Source organism: Chroicocephalus ridibundus, chromosome 5, assembly GCF_963924245.1.
Source record: "Chroicocephalus ridibundus chromosome 5, bChrRid1.1, whole genome shotgun sequence".
Lineage (NCBI taxonomy): Eukaryota > Metazoa > Chordata > Aves > Charadriiformes > Laridae > Chroicocephalus > Chroicocephalus ridibundus.
The window spans coordinates 12240051-12253246 of record NC_086288.1 but is presented as its reverse complement, the minus strand read 5'-3'; positions in this window follow the sequence as shown (position 1 = coordinate 12253246).

Sequence of the window (13196 nt, the reverse complement as noted above, 5' to 3'; positions counted from 1 at the left end):
TCACCCCTTGAAGCCCTGCTTCCCCTTCAGGCTGGGTAGCGATGGAGGAGTTTCACACATGGGTTTTCAAGATGGTTATGCAGATCTTCAAGGAGATAGCTTTTCAGCTGGTTCTTGTTAATAGGCAGAACATTTGTATGTCAAACAGAGCATTATGGTATTGAAGAGTTTCCGAGGTGCAAGCCTTCTGCCCATTTAACTCAGTAGAAAAATAATTCTCACTGCTGGAAAGAAGACAGACTGTTGCTTTTTCCAGTGCTGCAAAGAAGACAAGACTGGTGCTTTTACAACTCCATTATTGGGTAAAAAATGCCACTGCTTACAGCAGTTAATCTACTGCCAGTCCCACTTTGTCTAAGAAGATGGAACACATAATCCCGGGAACCTTCATTTACCTAAGCAGCTTTTTGGAATATATTTTTTAAATGCCATAACAGCAAGAGGTGAAATAGTAGAGTTATGCATTATGCTTCCAATGCAGGAACAAAGCATACAAAATAAGGGAAAAATTCCAAACAGCTCAATACAATTTTGGGACAGATCCAGTCCCAGCATTATCATTCTGAAAGCAAAAGATTTTCCTTGTCCAGCATCAGAGGCATGACTTCTTTTTTCTCAGAAAATGTTCAGTCTACGAAGGTAGAGCTAGACTCAAGTTGCTCAGCATTTCCCAAAACCAGACATCAGGGAAACAGTTGCCAATTTGCACCAGTTAATAATAAAGGACCCATGGATTCATTCACTGCTCTGTCCTTCATACGTTATGGTTTGCAAGTGATTCTTTGGAAAGGTTTCTTAATCCTCCTACCTTTCAAAGTACAATTGACTCCACAGAGCAATGGAGAGGGGTTAATTATGAAGTCCTATGCAAGCATTCGGCTGTTTTATGAGTCTTTAATGCACATTCACCTTTGAAATTATTTCAAATGCAGAAATATCCTGAGCTGGATTTTAAGCGTGATATTTTGATAAACCACCGAGTCCTTTCTTCTGGCATCATTCATGCCATTTATTTCATAATCTGCATGGAAGGGCAGTGTGGCTCAAGTGTAGGCCAGCTCTGACACCACTTACTGTCAGCTAGACATGGGGCTATGTCCAGCCCTGTGAAATTTGCCCTCTGACACTCTCAAAGCCTGTAACCCCTGCACATGCTTCCCAGGTCTCAAGAAAGGTCTCATGCTGCACTCAGGCACTGAGTTTTCATGCCCAGTGCTGGGGTTTGAGTAAGCTTATTATTTCAAGAGTATTAACTTGGTATTAGTATTAACATTGTGATTACTCCTTAGAAAACCTTCCTTTTCAATATGCTGAGTCTCTGTTTGTGGATTAGTCTTTCTTTACTACTGTTGTCGCTGCTATGGACAGGACTATTTAATTGTTTTTATTAAGTCTCGATCTCAAAGGTCCATAGAATACCACAATAAACAAATAACACAATAACAGTAAATCCATATACTATTAGGAGCACACGATACAAATTTGGTTTATGTCAGAACATAAACCAGTGTGATATGAACAATTAAATTCTGGGATTCTTTTCTAGATTCTCCAGCATAGGAAAGCTCTTGTTCTTTTCTCCAACATACCAGGGAAACTATTAAATACAGGGTTAATTTATAAGTGCAACTCTCTCAGTGTGGGTATTACAGTCAGTGCGAGCTATATCAGACAACTATGGATTTACTGTCAGAGGACTAGAGGAACACAGTCCCATTTCCTGCCTTCCACCACTAGGCACAATACAAACCTGGTTATGAAACGGGCAACTAGTTTGAGACAAGAAAATGGTCTTATGAAACCAAAGTTCATAAGACACTGATTGACCCATTTCATGAGATTTACAGTTTGCTCTCGTCCCTTCCCGTTAAAACTCAGGACTCGTGGAAAAAAACTCCCTAGCCATAAAATGCAAATAACACCCCCATCCCCCCTTACATTCAAGTACTGAAAAGGTACTCCAAGGTTTGCAAATTCAGCACAATGTATATTTATTAATCAATAATCTACATGGAAACTGTAAATTCTCATACAAGCTTCTGGACAATGCCACAAGGCATTTTGTAAAAGCCTACAGCTATGAACTTTTCACCCTTAATTCCCCTAACTTTTAAATGAGTATATCAATTTTAGCACAACATATTTTCCGTATTAATTCTTCTATGTAACCTTTGAGTGCTCCATACCCAAACTTTGTATTCGCTCTATTTTATGGCATATGGTGATTCCTTTCTACTATCATAATATAATCTGAGAGGAAGTGAATACAAATTTACTTTCATGAATGCTGAGAAATGAGAGAACCAGAGCTTGACAGAAAAACACTAACTACAACACAACTCACGCTAAATTGCAAGAACTCATTACACTTGGTCTTTAAATATAGAAGAAAAGCCAGATTAGCAGAACTGTGCTCAAATGCGCACAGACCATACCTGTTCTATGCAGTTTCATGCTCTTTGATGGAGAGAGTCTCAAATCGTCCTACAAACATGCTTCCCCGTGAGGAACAGAAAAGTCATCATAGCACTTAGATGAAAGGAGTCCTGAATTTGGTAGTTGTGTCACACTTGTGCAAGATGCCCCCTTCAGCTTTCTGTGATACCTGTTTTTGAGGGGGAGGCAGAGTGGGGGGGAAGAGGAGGGAAAGTCTTATTTATTTGGTGCAGTTACACTCCTTCTAGTAATTATTACATCTGGTCAGTCACTTCACCACGGAAATCCATCCTACAAGTGCTTAAAAAAGCAGTGGATAGGATTATAATACCCAAAAAGTGCCTGTCAAACCACTGCCACTTAGTTTGGTTTGCGGCTAAACAAAAAGTCATACACAGGCAGGGTGATGTGTCTTTCTATTATTCTTCATCAAGTGTATGGTTATAAAAAACCAATGCCTTTGACAACTCAGAGCTAGGGAAGTAACTTTTACAGGTAAAAATTGTTACGTATCAGTTTCAAAATAAATACTTTGAAAACAAAAATTTATGAAAGAATGACAATATTTCCTTCTGTTATAAAACATCAACGTAGACTGAACAAGAGGAAAACTTCACCCCAGTGTTGGACACTATGACCAGTCAAGTCACTTAGAACCTGGCCTCACAATCCAGTTTATTTTAGCTTCATTTCTGCAGGCTTTTTGGTACAAGGGCTCTCTCTTCATTACACATAAGTTCACAGTGGTAGGCAGAGAATTATCAATTTCTGAGCAGATCCAGTAGGAGTTATCACCACACAAATAAAAGCAGCTGAATTATCTTGGGGGAAGAATGGTGGCGTATTCCTCTGGAGTTCAGTTGATTATTTAGTTATATTTTATTTAATGCTGGAGCATCTGAAACCCAGAACCAAAGAATTTTCAACTGGATACTGCCCAGACATGGCTACTAATAGAGGGCTTTTTTTATAGTCTTCTTTTGTGGATTCAACAGACGCTTATATCAGACTTAGCTGGCCACCACATAGACAGTTTAACACCCACGGAGCTCTAGAGGTTTTATATGTCTATAGCTTATATTAACAGAACCTCTATGCCCACAGGTTCTGGGAATTCTGAATTTACATATATGACTCCTGAGAAATTACACCATACTGTAAATAAAAATCCTAGTCCCAAAAAAACCAAAGAGAAAATTCTATATGGGAAATGAAGAGCCAGGTTTTACTGTTAAGAATAGACTATGAGAAAATGCTGCCCTGATGGGAAGCAGCAGTTGATACAGAGTACTAGAGACTCTGGGAAACAAAGTGGAGTAAAAGGACCCAAAGATAGCACTGACATTACAAACTGTCAAAACTCAGCAGCTTCACTGCACAGACAGTAACTGCTACAGTGAATAACTTTGTTGACAGGTGACTTCCTGAAGAACACGTGAGCATAAGGACAGCTTTCCTTTCCAATCTCCTTGTTTTCCTTCAGTCTCCCTCTCCTTCTTACTAGAACTCTGCTAAATGATCGAGGGGTGGGGGGGGGTGACAGAGGAGGTAGGCAGGAATAAAACAGTCAAGAGAATATACTAGTTGTATGTGTTCTTACCTTTCTTTTTTACCCTTGGAGAATATTTATATAAAAGAGGTTTCTCTTTGTTCCAATAATGGCAGCACTGCAATAAAAGTATATAATGGTTCTACTCTGTCAAACACAGTGTAATGTATTCTCATTCTAAAAAGCCCTCTCTGCTTACAGTTCTCCACAAAGTCTTTGCTAATGCTATCCATTTCATACAGACCATTAAAACTCTTGATTGTCAAAGCATAGAGAACCTTCAAATATAGTGTTTGTTCTTAACTAAAAATAATGTTTAACAGCTTAGCTTATTGTGTGGTTCCACTTCTGCCGGTCAAATCTTTACATCCTTACTCACAAGATAACTCATTAAAAGCCATGATAAATTTACATATAAGCTTTAAAGGTAAAAGATGAGATCCTGATCCCCTTAGTAAATTTTTATTCACACTTTATTCAAGAATGACACTGATACATAAGTGCAGAAGAAAAAAAATCTGAAACAAGAATTAAAGAAAACAGACAAATCACTACAGAAAATCCTACTTCCTTGAAAACCGTTCTAATTTTGCCCCTATATGTTTTTACTTACTGATCTTAAACGAAAGTAAGTGTGGCTTAAAACGAGAGAGAGTCCACACAGCCTTTACAAAGACTTATCTATACTGGTTAAAGCAGTGCTCCTGTTGAACAATACAATCTGTGCAGGAATAAATGCTCAGGAAGGCCAGTAGTCTGTTCAGAAAATGTCCTATTTCAAAGTGAATGCAGAACCTGAGGAAAAGAACTTGCTTGGCTACAAAATTTCAGCAGCATCAGGAACCTGCCTGGTTCCATCTGTGCGCCTGCTTAAGCCCACACTGACAACAACAACATAACTCAGGGAGGAGGTTTAGTGCCACCGACAACTCCCCACTCTCTGACTGTCTGGTAGGCTCCTACTTTTGTCCTATCCTGGAATCTGATTTTTATCTCTGACACACTTAGGTCCTAAAAATGACTTGATTGCTTTGTGCCATGCTAGGACATTTGTGCCCTGATCTTCCTTAGCGTAGGCTAGAAGGGAGAGGGAATCAGGTGCTCCAAGACAAAAAGTTATACTCGCATTTTACAAGGAAACATTACCGTTAGTAGGTTATTAGGGCTTATGCACTGAAGAATAATAAAAAGTATACCTAGAATAATGTTGGACCACATTTAGAGCAGTTTATTTAGTTCAAAGAAATCCAACTTAAATTGTTTATTCAGGAAAAGCTGTCAGGAAAGAAAATACTTAACTATACACACCATTAACAAGTATCTTTTAAACAGCTCCAGTTGGCAGCAGTTAGAGAATACCAGGGATATTTTTATTGCCATTATTTATTCCTGTAAGGGAACAGTAAGCTCAGAAAGCATCCTGTCACAGTCTTCTCTGCTTTTAATACCCCTGAAACTAGAGTGAACTTTCTTGCAACATATTTGGTATATCTTGCGACAGCTGAATAGCAACATGGAATGTGACCTCCTGTGCTACATCTTCCCTCCAAACATCCTTCCCAGACCACTACTGCCGCAGCTCATTTGTTTCCTGAAAGAATCACTACCTGCAGCGTTCCAGAAAGATTCAAGTGGACATTAGGAAAATCCTTCCAAGATTAAAAATAGGAAGTCACTGGGATAAATTTGCCTGGATTTTTGGGCGGGGAGTGAGGAGAGAGGATGCATTGGATTTTCTTCCTTCTGGAACCTCAGTGGTATGCCAGCAAGTTAAACATCACTCAGGAGTGAAATAGGGAGGGAGCTGGCCTCTGTAAGCCCCAGTTTTCTATGATTCAAAATGCTCTCACATCAAAATGAGAATTTGTTCAAGGATGATTCACAGCTTCTTACGAAGAATAAAACCAGGCCAAATCTGCAAAAATCAGATCCATAACCTACATCCTGCAAAAGCTAAAGTGGACAAAGATTCAGAAATCAGGATTCAGGGACCCAGCTCTAAGAAAACTTAATTTTTATATAATATTAAGTGCTGCAAGTGCTAGTATCAATTCAATGGAAAACCTGAAAGTTGCAGGTAATGGACATATTTTTATGGCCTAGAACCAAGTAGGTAGAAAATCAGACCATTCCCAGTGGCCCTAGATATAAACGATGAATGAGCTGTGCTAATTAGCTTTAACTTACAAGTGCAAATCAGGTTAATTAAAAATAAACTTTACTACATTACAACACTGAACACATCCCTTTTCTTAATTCAAATACAGATGAATGGATACAGCAAATTAGATCTATATGCGTTCACTGGGTTAATTAAAAGTCAGGCATTCATCTGCAGAACCAGACAGAATTTTTTATTTCTACAAGGGCTGTTGGCAACTCAGGATTAGAAAAAAAAAATGAAGAAGAAAAAAAAGCAGCTGATCTCTGATGAAGTTAAAAGGTTCTTTACACCAGGTAATCTAAACCACCGCTGACGTGAGAAATGTTGACTCACAAGCAAAGGCGCATTAAAGCCTACCACACCCTGTCCTCTGCACTGTCTTTTTTTCTCTGGAGATTACTGCATCGATAGTATGAACTTCAGTCTGTTGAAGCAGCCTAATACCAATGTAATTTTACCTTTAATACACTGAGCTACAAACTGCAGAGGTTCAGCTGCATGGCATGCAATTAAGACAGCCTGGTCAAAGGGAGCTCAGGCCAGGGACAGGGCAGGCAGCTGAACACAGTGCCATCAGCCCCTCTGTGGCTATGGGCCGTTGCTGAGACATGTCACTACTGTCCATTTGAGGAAAATCTATGCCCAAAACTCAGCCTTTTAGCTATAAACAGTCTTCTCGCCAGGGTGCTGCAACTTATTAGAGACTCCAGCGTGCAGCTGAAGCAGATTAGCTACACTTTGCTCTTATTTCTGCACCACGGGCGTTTGCACGCAGACAGGAAACCATTCCTGAATAAGTTTATTATCAGCCTCTTGTTTAGGAAAGTCAGCGGCACTGGACTAATGATTAATTCTGTACCTAATTTTTAATATGTTCTTGTTGTCAGAGGCTTTAAATACCCCTTCAGAAGTACTGAATTCTCTCTCACCTTTCCAGGGATATTATTTTAAGAGACTACAAAAGATGCATTCCCTAATGTGTGACACAATCTCTTCATACGGGAGCTGTGTGTCAGGAGAAACGTTAGGCAGACCTTGTCTATGTGGGGAAGCCCATAAATCATCTTTTTTGGCAAAAATTGAAGTACAGCCACATCTTAACTAGCCTCACGGAGGCTCTTCAAGTGAAACCTGATCCAACAGAGGCAGCAATTTTATTATAATTTTTCCGCTTCCTTCCTCCACTAAGTGCACAAGATAGCAATATAGATGCAAGAAAACACAATCTGTATGATGTAATGTTTTTCACAAATGCTTGCTCTGTAACAGTTTTGGCAAATGTAGTGTTGTGCACTCACACTGATGGCCTCCAATGCAGTGCAACGCAGAACATCTGAACATTTCTGGACAAAGAGGCTGAAGATGGGTGGATAAACTGCTGCTACCTAGGGGCCCTCAACTGCCTTCAGTCCCATCAACTCACTGCAACAGCCAAAATGTCAAAATTCACACCTAGAACTGGACAAGGTCCATTCTTGCTAAATTTGTGCCATTGCAATGTGAAAAGATGCTCAAAGTACACGAGAACTGGAAATCTGCATGAGGTGAATCCAGTGAGAGAGCAAGAAGTTGGCATCTGTAAATTCTATCCCAAGCTTAGTTATTTCAGTGGACTATGAAATACAGTCAAGGATGAGGCCTCTGTTCTGACAAGGCTACAAAACCTATGTTGGTTTATTCGTAAAGCTGAGATAATTGAGCAATAATTCCTTTTATATTTCAGCCACTACTTTGCCTGTAAAACCAGTTGATTAATTTAACATACCCCAGAATGCAGAAAACTGGGGCAAAATATGCTTCTTTAAAGTTGTACCCTTCATTTGAAGGAAAATTGTTGGGGAGTATAAAACTAATTCTAAGCGCTAAGTACAAGTGAGGAATAAACTTTAATTATCTCACTGTTATAGTTTTTAATAGAGATTTATTAGCAATCAGTTAGCATGACAGCAGGTTCCAAATCTTTCAATGCTGATATGAGGACAAGGAAATGTAAAACCTATTTCATTGCAAGGGAAAGAAGAGATTTTTAAACAAAACCATAGATCCAGAATACCCTGCATACCCACATACTGAATTTTCTTTAAATAAAAAAAGACATGGATGAGGCAACATAGTCTAACTGCAAGTACCTTAATCATGAGGATACTTCAATTGTGTATTTATCATTAACAACCTAAATTTGATAACCTACAGCTTAGTAACCTAAAGGTAAATAATGTATGTGTTTTTGCAGCACTTGTTTTGAGGGAGAGTCAAACTTTTTGGATTTGAACTTTGTCATATTTCGGAGACAGATCGGATCATAGTTTCAGATAAAATCTTTCCTCATCAGAAAGCACCTGACATTCCAAATCAACTTTGTCTCAGATTACATCAACTCAGCATTCAGTGCTGAATTGTGAGTTGTACAGAACCCATCACTTCAATGCCAAAACAAAATCACCCAGCTGGGTTCCTACTTACAGCAAGTGAGCGAGTCTGAAAATGTTCTGAAAAATTCACTGTCAGCATATTTTGGCATTAATAGACAACTCTTGTTGAAGATGTTCTGATTTCCCTTCTCACTCCCATCTTGCTTTTATGTCAGATGAAGAAATATGCCACTGATGTAGTCAAATTGGTAACCATAACTTTGTTTTGAAGGGAGCGAATGAAAAGCCTCATTTTTGTTCAGGTTACATGCACTTCTAAAAGACAAAGAAGCCACAGGAACCTACATAGTCTAGCCACTCTACCTGAAAAATCTATAAAGAAATAAATGTTGCAATTTTTTCAGGTGACAAAATTACAAATATGTGAAGAAATGAGCTATTTTAACATGTTTTAGGTTGTGGGTTTACTTGAAACATACCTTTTGATATGCAATCACTTGGAACTGAAAGATGGAAGAGTTTGGTTCAGTTTGCGTATGCCACACCGCTGAGGGCTGATCACGGGTAGGAGAAAGGAGGGGGGGAAATGTATAGGAATATGTTCTCCTCTTCCATCCCTTGGAAGTTTTAATACATATTTTAACACTTTAATTAAGCTTTACTGTGTTTCTATTATACTTGGATGCTCATTTGCAGTCTTGTGCTGAGCGGTTCCATTTGAATCTTCCACAACGGTGATACCTCCTACAGTATCAGAGTATTACCAAGTATTTTGCTCTCATTAAAACACTGGACAAGGGTTTCTGTGTCATTTCATCCAGCTGGTTGGGAAAAGCAAGGGGAAGTTTACCTTTACCTCCTCCCATTACTGTCTACTCCCTGGATAATTTGATCTTGCTGGAGTTGTCCCCCTAAAACTTCTCCTGCTGGAGACAGCAGCATAAGGTCCTATGGGAATCAGTCATAGCAAAAAATATTCCTCCCACACACTCCCCTCTCTGCAACATGCAGGCCCACTCTGTGCACCTCCGTTCTGCCCCAGCATTTGGTGGAAAGAGTGGGGTGTGCTTTCAGATGGCAGAAGAGCAAAGATGGAGCACACCCCATCAGAAGCACCCTTATGAATCCTCTGTTGAAGTGGAGAAGATGTACAAGCAGCATTGTCCTCCTCTGAGAAGGAAGTGGTCAAGGAAGAGGCAGAGAAGAGAAAGGCAGTGAAAAGCAGGGACAAGAAATGGATATCGGGATATCACTGGCTGCAAGTGCCATTGCATACTGGTTAGAAATTTAGAGCTGCAGTACTTTATGTAGTGGCGCAATATCAATACTGCCACACTCCACTGGTTTCCTAGAAGAAACTTACTTAGTTTATGCAACACTGAAATCTTCACTGACATGGGGGGAGAGATATATGTGAAGCAGGCGACACACATGAAAATCCTGACTCTACTGGAGTTAAGGATACCAAATTCAGACTTTAGTAGACACTAGAATTTATTTTTTGTTGAAATAGTTGGAAAGATGCTGTAATATACAAAAGATAGAAATACCTTAAAAAAAGTACATCTCCATCTATTTTTTTTCCCAATATAAAGAAATCTTAGTTCAGAGAGAGACAGCTAGGAAGTGGAGCACACTATTGGTCTGTCATTATTAATTATGCCCACTTCTGCTTCAGTGCGAGAGAAGTGTGTGACAGAGCACTGGCAACAGTTTTGCTCTTTTAAAATAGCACTACACAATTTCACTAGGTTAAAGAGCTCAATAGCATTTAAAATACACACACATTCACATTTATTTCTTAAAGTATTTCCTTGCCAGCCAGGTTTTTCTCAACTCTAATGAGGACTTCAGAAACACTTACACAGTCTTTATGAAAGCTTTATGCAGAGGGAAAATGCCAGGAAAGGTAAACTTAGGTCCTCGGTGTGAAATTAGCTGCTAGACTGCAGCCATGGAACAAAGGAGAAAGTAAAAGTTCTAGACAAAATTAATTGTCTCTTAAATGCAGTGATCAAGGATATAAACTCCATAGCACCAGGTGACAGAAAACTTCAAGCTAGTGGGAGCAAAAAATGTAATGATTGTAACTGCTAAAGACATGTCCACCTCTGTACGTGAAACTTAAGGCATGAAAATCAGTGCCTTAATAGCAGCTCACTCTAAGGAGGAACAGTCAATACCAAACTACGCTATGTGTCAATTATCTGCTTAATTGTCCCATACGTGTCACCACACACACCTTTTAAAGGGTTCCAAACAAATTTTTGCCAATTGTTTTCCTCAGCAAACAGACCTGTCTATGCTCACAATGCATTTTTCCCTGGTTTTCACTGCCTTTTTATACAACATAATAGTTAAATTTCATAGCTCAGGTGACTACTTCTTAACTTCTCTTTCCTCCATGGCCAAGAGCAAATTCTTCATTACTTATACTTGATAATTGAAACAAGCATCTCCACACTATTGTCTGTTAAGTACAGCAACACATATTGATCTATAATTGAAATAAATGAGTCAATTTTGCTTTGTTTGTACAGATAAGTAGAACCTAGAACTCTTCTGAGAAAAGCAGAAAAGATTTTTAAAGGCTATGAGAAAAACAGTTAAATTGTCCCCTCAGGACACATTGCAGCTTCTGAAAATACTCTTGCACTGCTAGACTCAATAGCACGTTGTAACAGATCTCTGCACAAGCTCCATGAATTTCTAGCTGTGTAGTCTTAAACTATTCTGTGCATGGAGCATGGAGAGTGCACAAAAACAAGGGTGAACAATACATTTTGTGGAAACATTACAGTGCCCACTTCTGGAATCTAGTGCACCAACAATGTTAACATGCACTTCCCCTTTTCCCAAGATGTGTGTGTTTCCACTTGAAAATATTGTCCATCGTAAATTTCTGTGTTTGGTTTGCACCTCTGGACCTGAGGCTGCTCTATCCTCAATCAAAAATCCTGATGCTGCAGTGCCAGTGCTGTACAGCAATTGTGCATGTGTCTATTAATGTTGGACACAGCATCAAGAGCTTTACATGCTTTAAAGACCTGTATGCCTACAGCTCACCTTCACTATGTAAGTACGGACATACACACGGAGTCACGCACTTCCGGCACAGACAGTGTTCATTGCACGTTTGTAATAAAACTGCTTTATCTGATAGGTTGGGTAAGCATGTCACAGTGTGGTCAAAAGGAGAAAACCATTGACAAATGCTAACTCTAAAATGCCTTAACTTTGGCATTAGAAACCTGGTGGCATTATGGGACTATTTCATTCCCACGAAAAGCCATGGTGTTACACAGAGTCCTCAGACCCAACGCACCTGAGGAATCCTGTCATTCTCTGCTGAACTCTGGTGACATTGCCAGAGCCCCTGTAGTCCATATGACTAAAAGTGATTTTAGAATCTTGGCCTAAAAGTAGTGTCACACATCGACTGATCCTACCTAACTGCAGAACAGGAGATTTTCAAGAACTTCTGTTCTTTATCGTGTCCTCAAATTCCTCAACTGCTACCACAAAGGAGTATCCAAAGTCTTCATTACATCAATGTCCTTAGAAAAAAACTAAGATAAGATTGCTTCCAGATGAGACAGGGTTTACAGCCATTTCATGGGAAAAGAAGCGGACAGATAGCATGATTCTGTTGAATATACCATTGCATTGCAAATTCATTTTTATCACATAGCCCAACAATTATCTGAAACACAAGAATCTTAACTTGTGATGATGCTTAACTTGTATGGTAACTGCTGTCTAACTACAGTGAATTATTTGCTCTTATGCAGTCATGACTCATGGCCTGTGAATAACAAGAATCAATAGCGTAAGAAACTTCTAGTACATTGCTGTATTGTGCACCAGAATACAAGCTCTGGCCTCCAGCCCTGGCAAAAGTTCATCTCATTTCAAATAAAAGCCAAACATTAAGCCTTAAGTATTTGTTTTAGATCCCATATATGTCAGGTCGTTACAGCTTGTACATCATACGGTAATTTAATAGACTGTATATGCGAAAGAAAAGGCACTGCTACACAGAGGTGTTTACTAAATTCTAGTGCCTGAACAAACATTTTATATAAGTTTTACATTTGATATGTCACATGTGTATTCACCTGAGGCAATATGTCCAGGAAATGTGAAAAAAACAGTATATCAGTGTTGAAAATCCACATACCTTATCAGGCATCATTAATTTTGTAACCAGGCTTACAAGGAACTGAAATCTGAGGACCACTCTTGCCTGAAGAGACAGATATGGCTATTTAAATTCCACATGCCAAAGGGCCTGATTTGGTTCCTGACAAAGAGTTATCAGGAAGGTGGCAATAAGGCAACATTGTCCTCTACAGTGCTTGCTGCAATATGATACCCTTGTTAAGCTACAAAACAAGAGGCTACAAACAGCAACGAAAGAAAATAGGCAACAGTCTGATCCAAAAAAGTCTTTGCCCAGTGGTAACTTTTCTTTGTCTTGATGCGTAAATGCTAAGTGAACCCCCACCAACACACTCAAAAGAAAAACTGATTCATCCAGGTAACACCCACAATAACTCTCTGTGTTCTAGAGTTCCGTGAACTCTGGAAACTCCAAGAGTATGAAACTGGGGTGGAAAAAAGTTACAAACCTATAGATTTTTAGGCACCCATTAATTGTTAACAATAGTTTCTT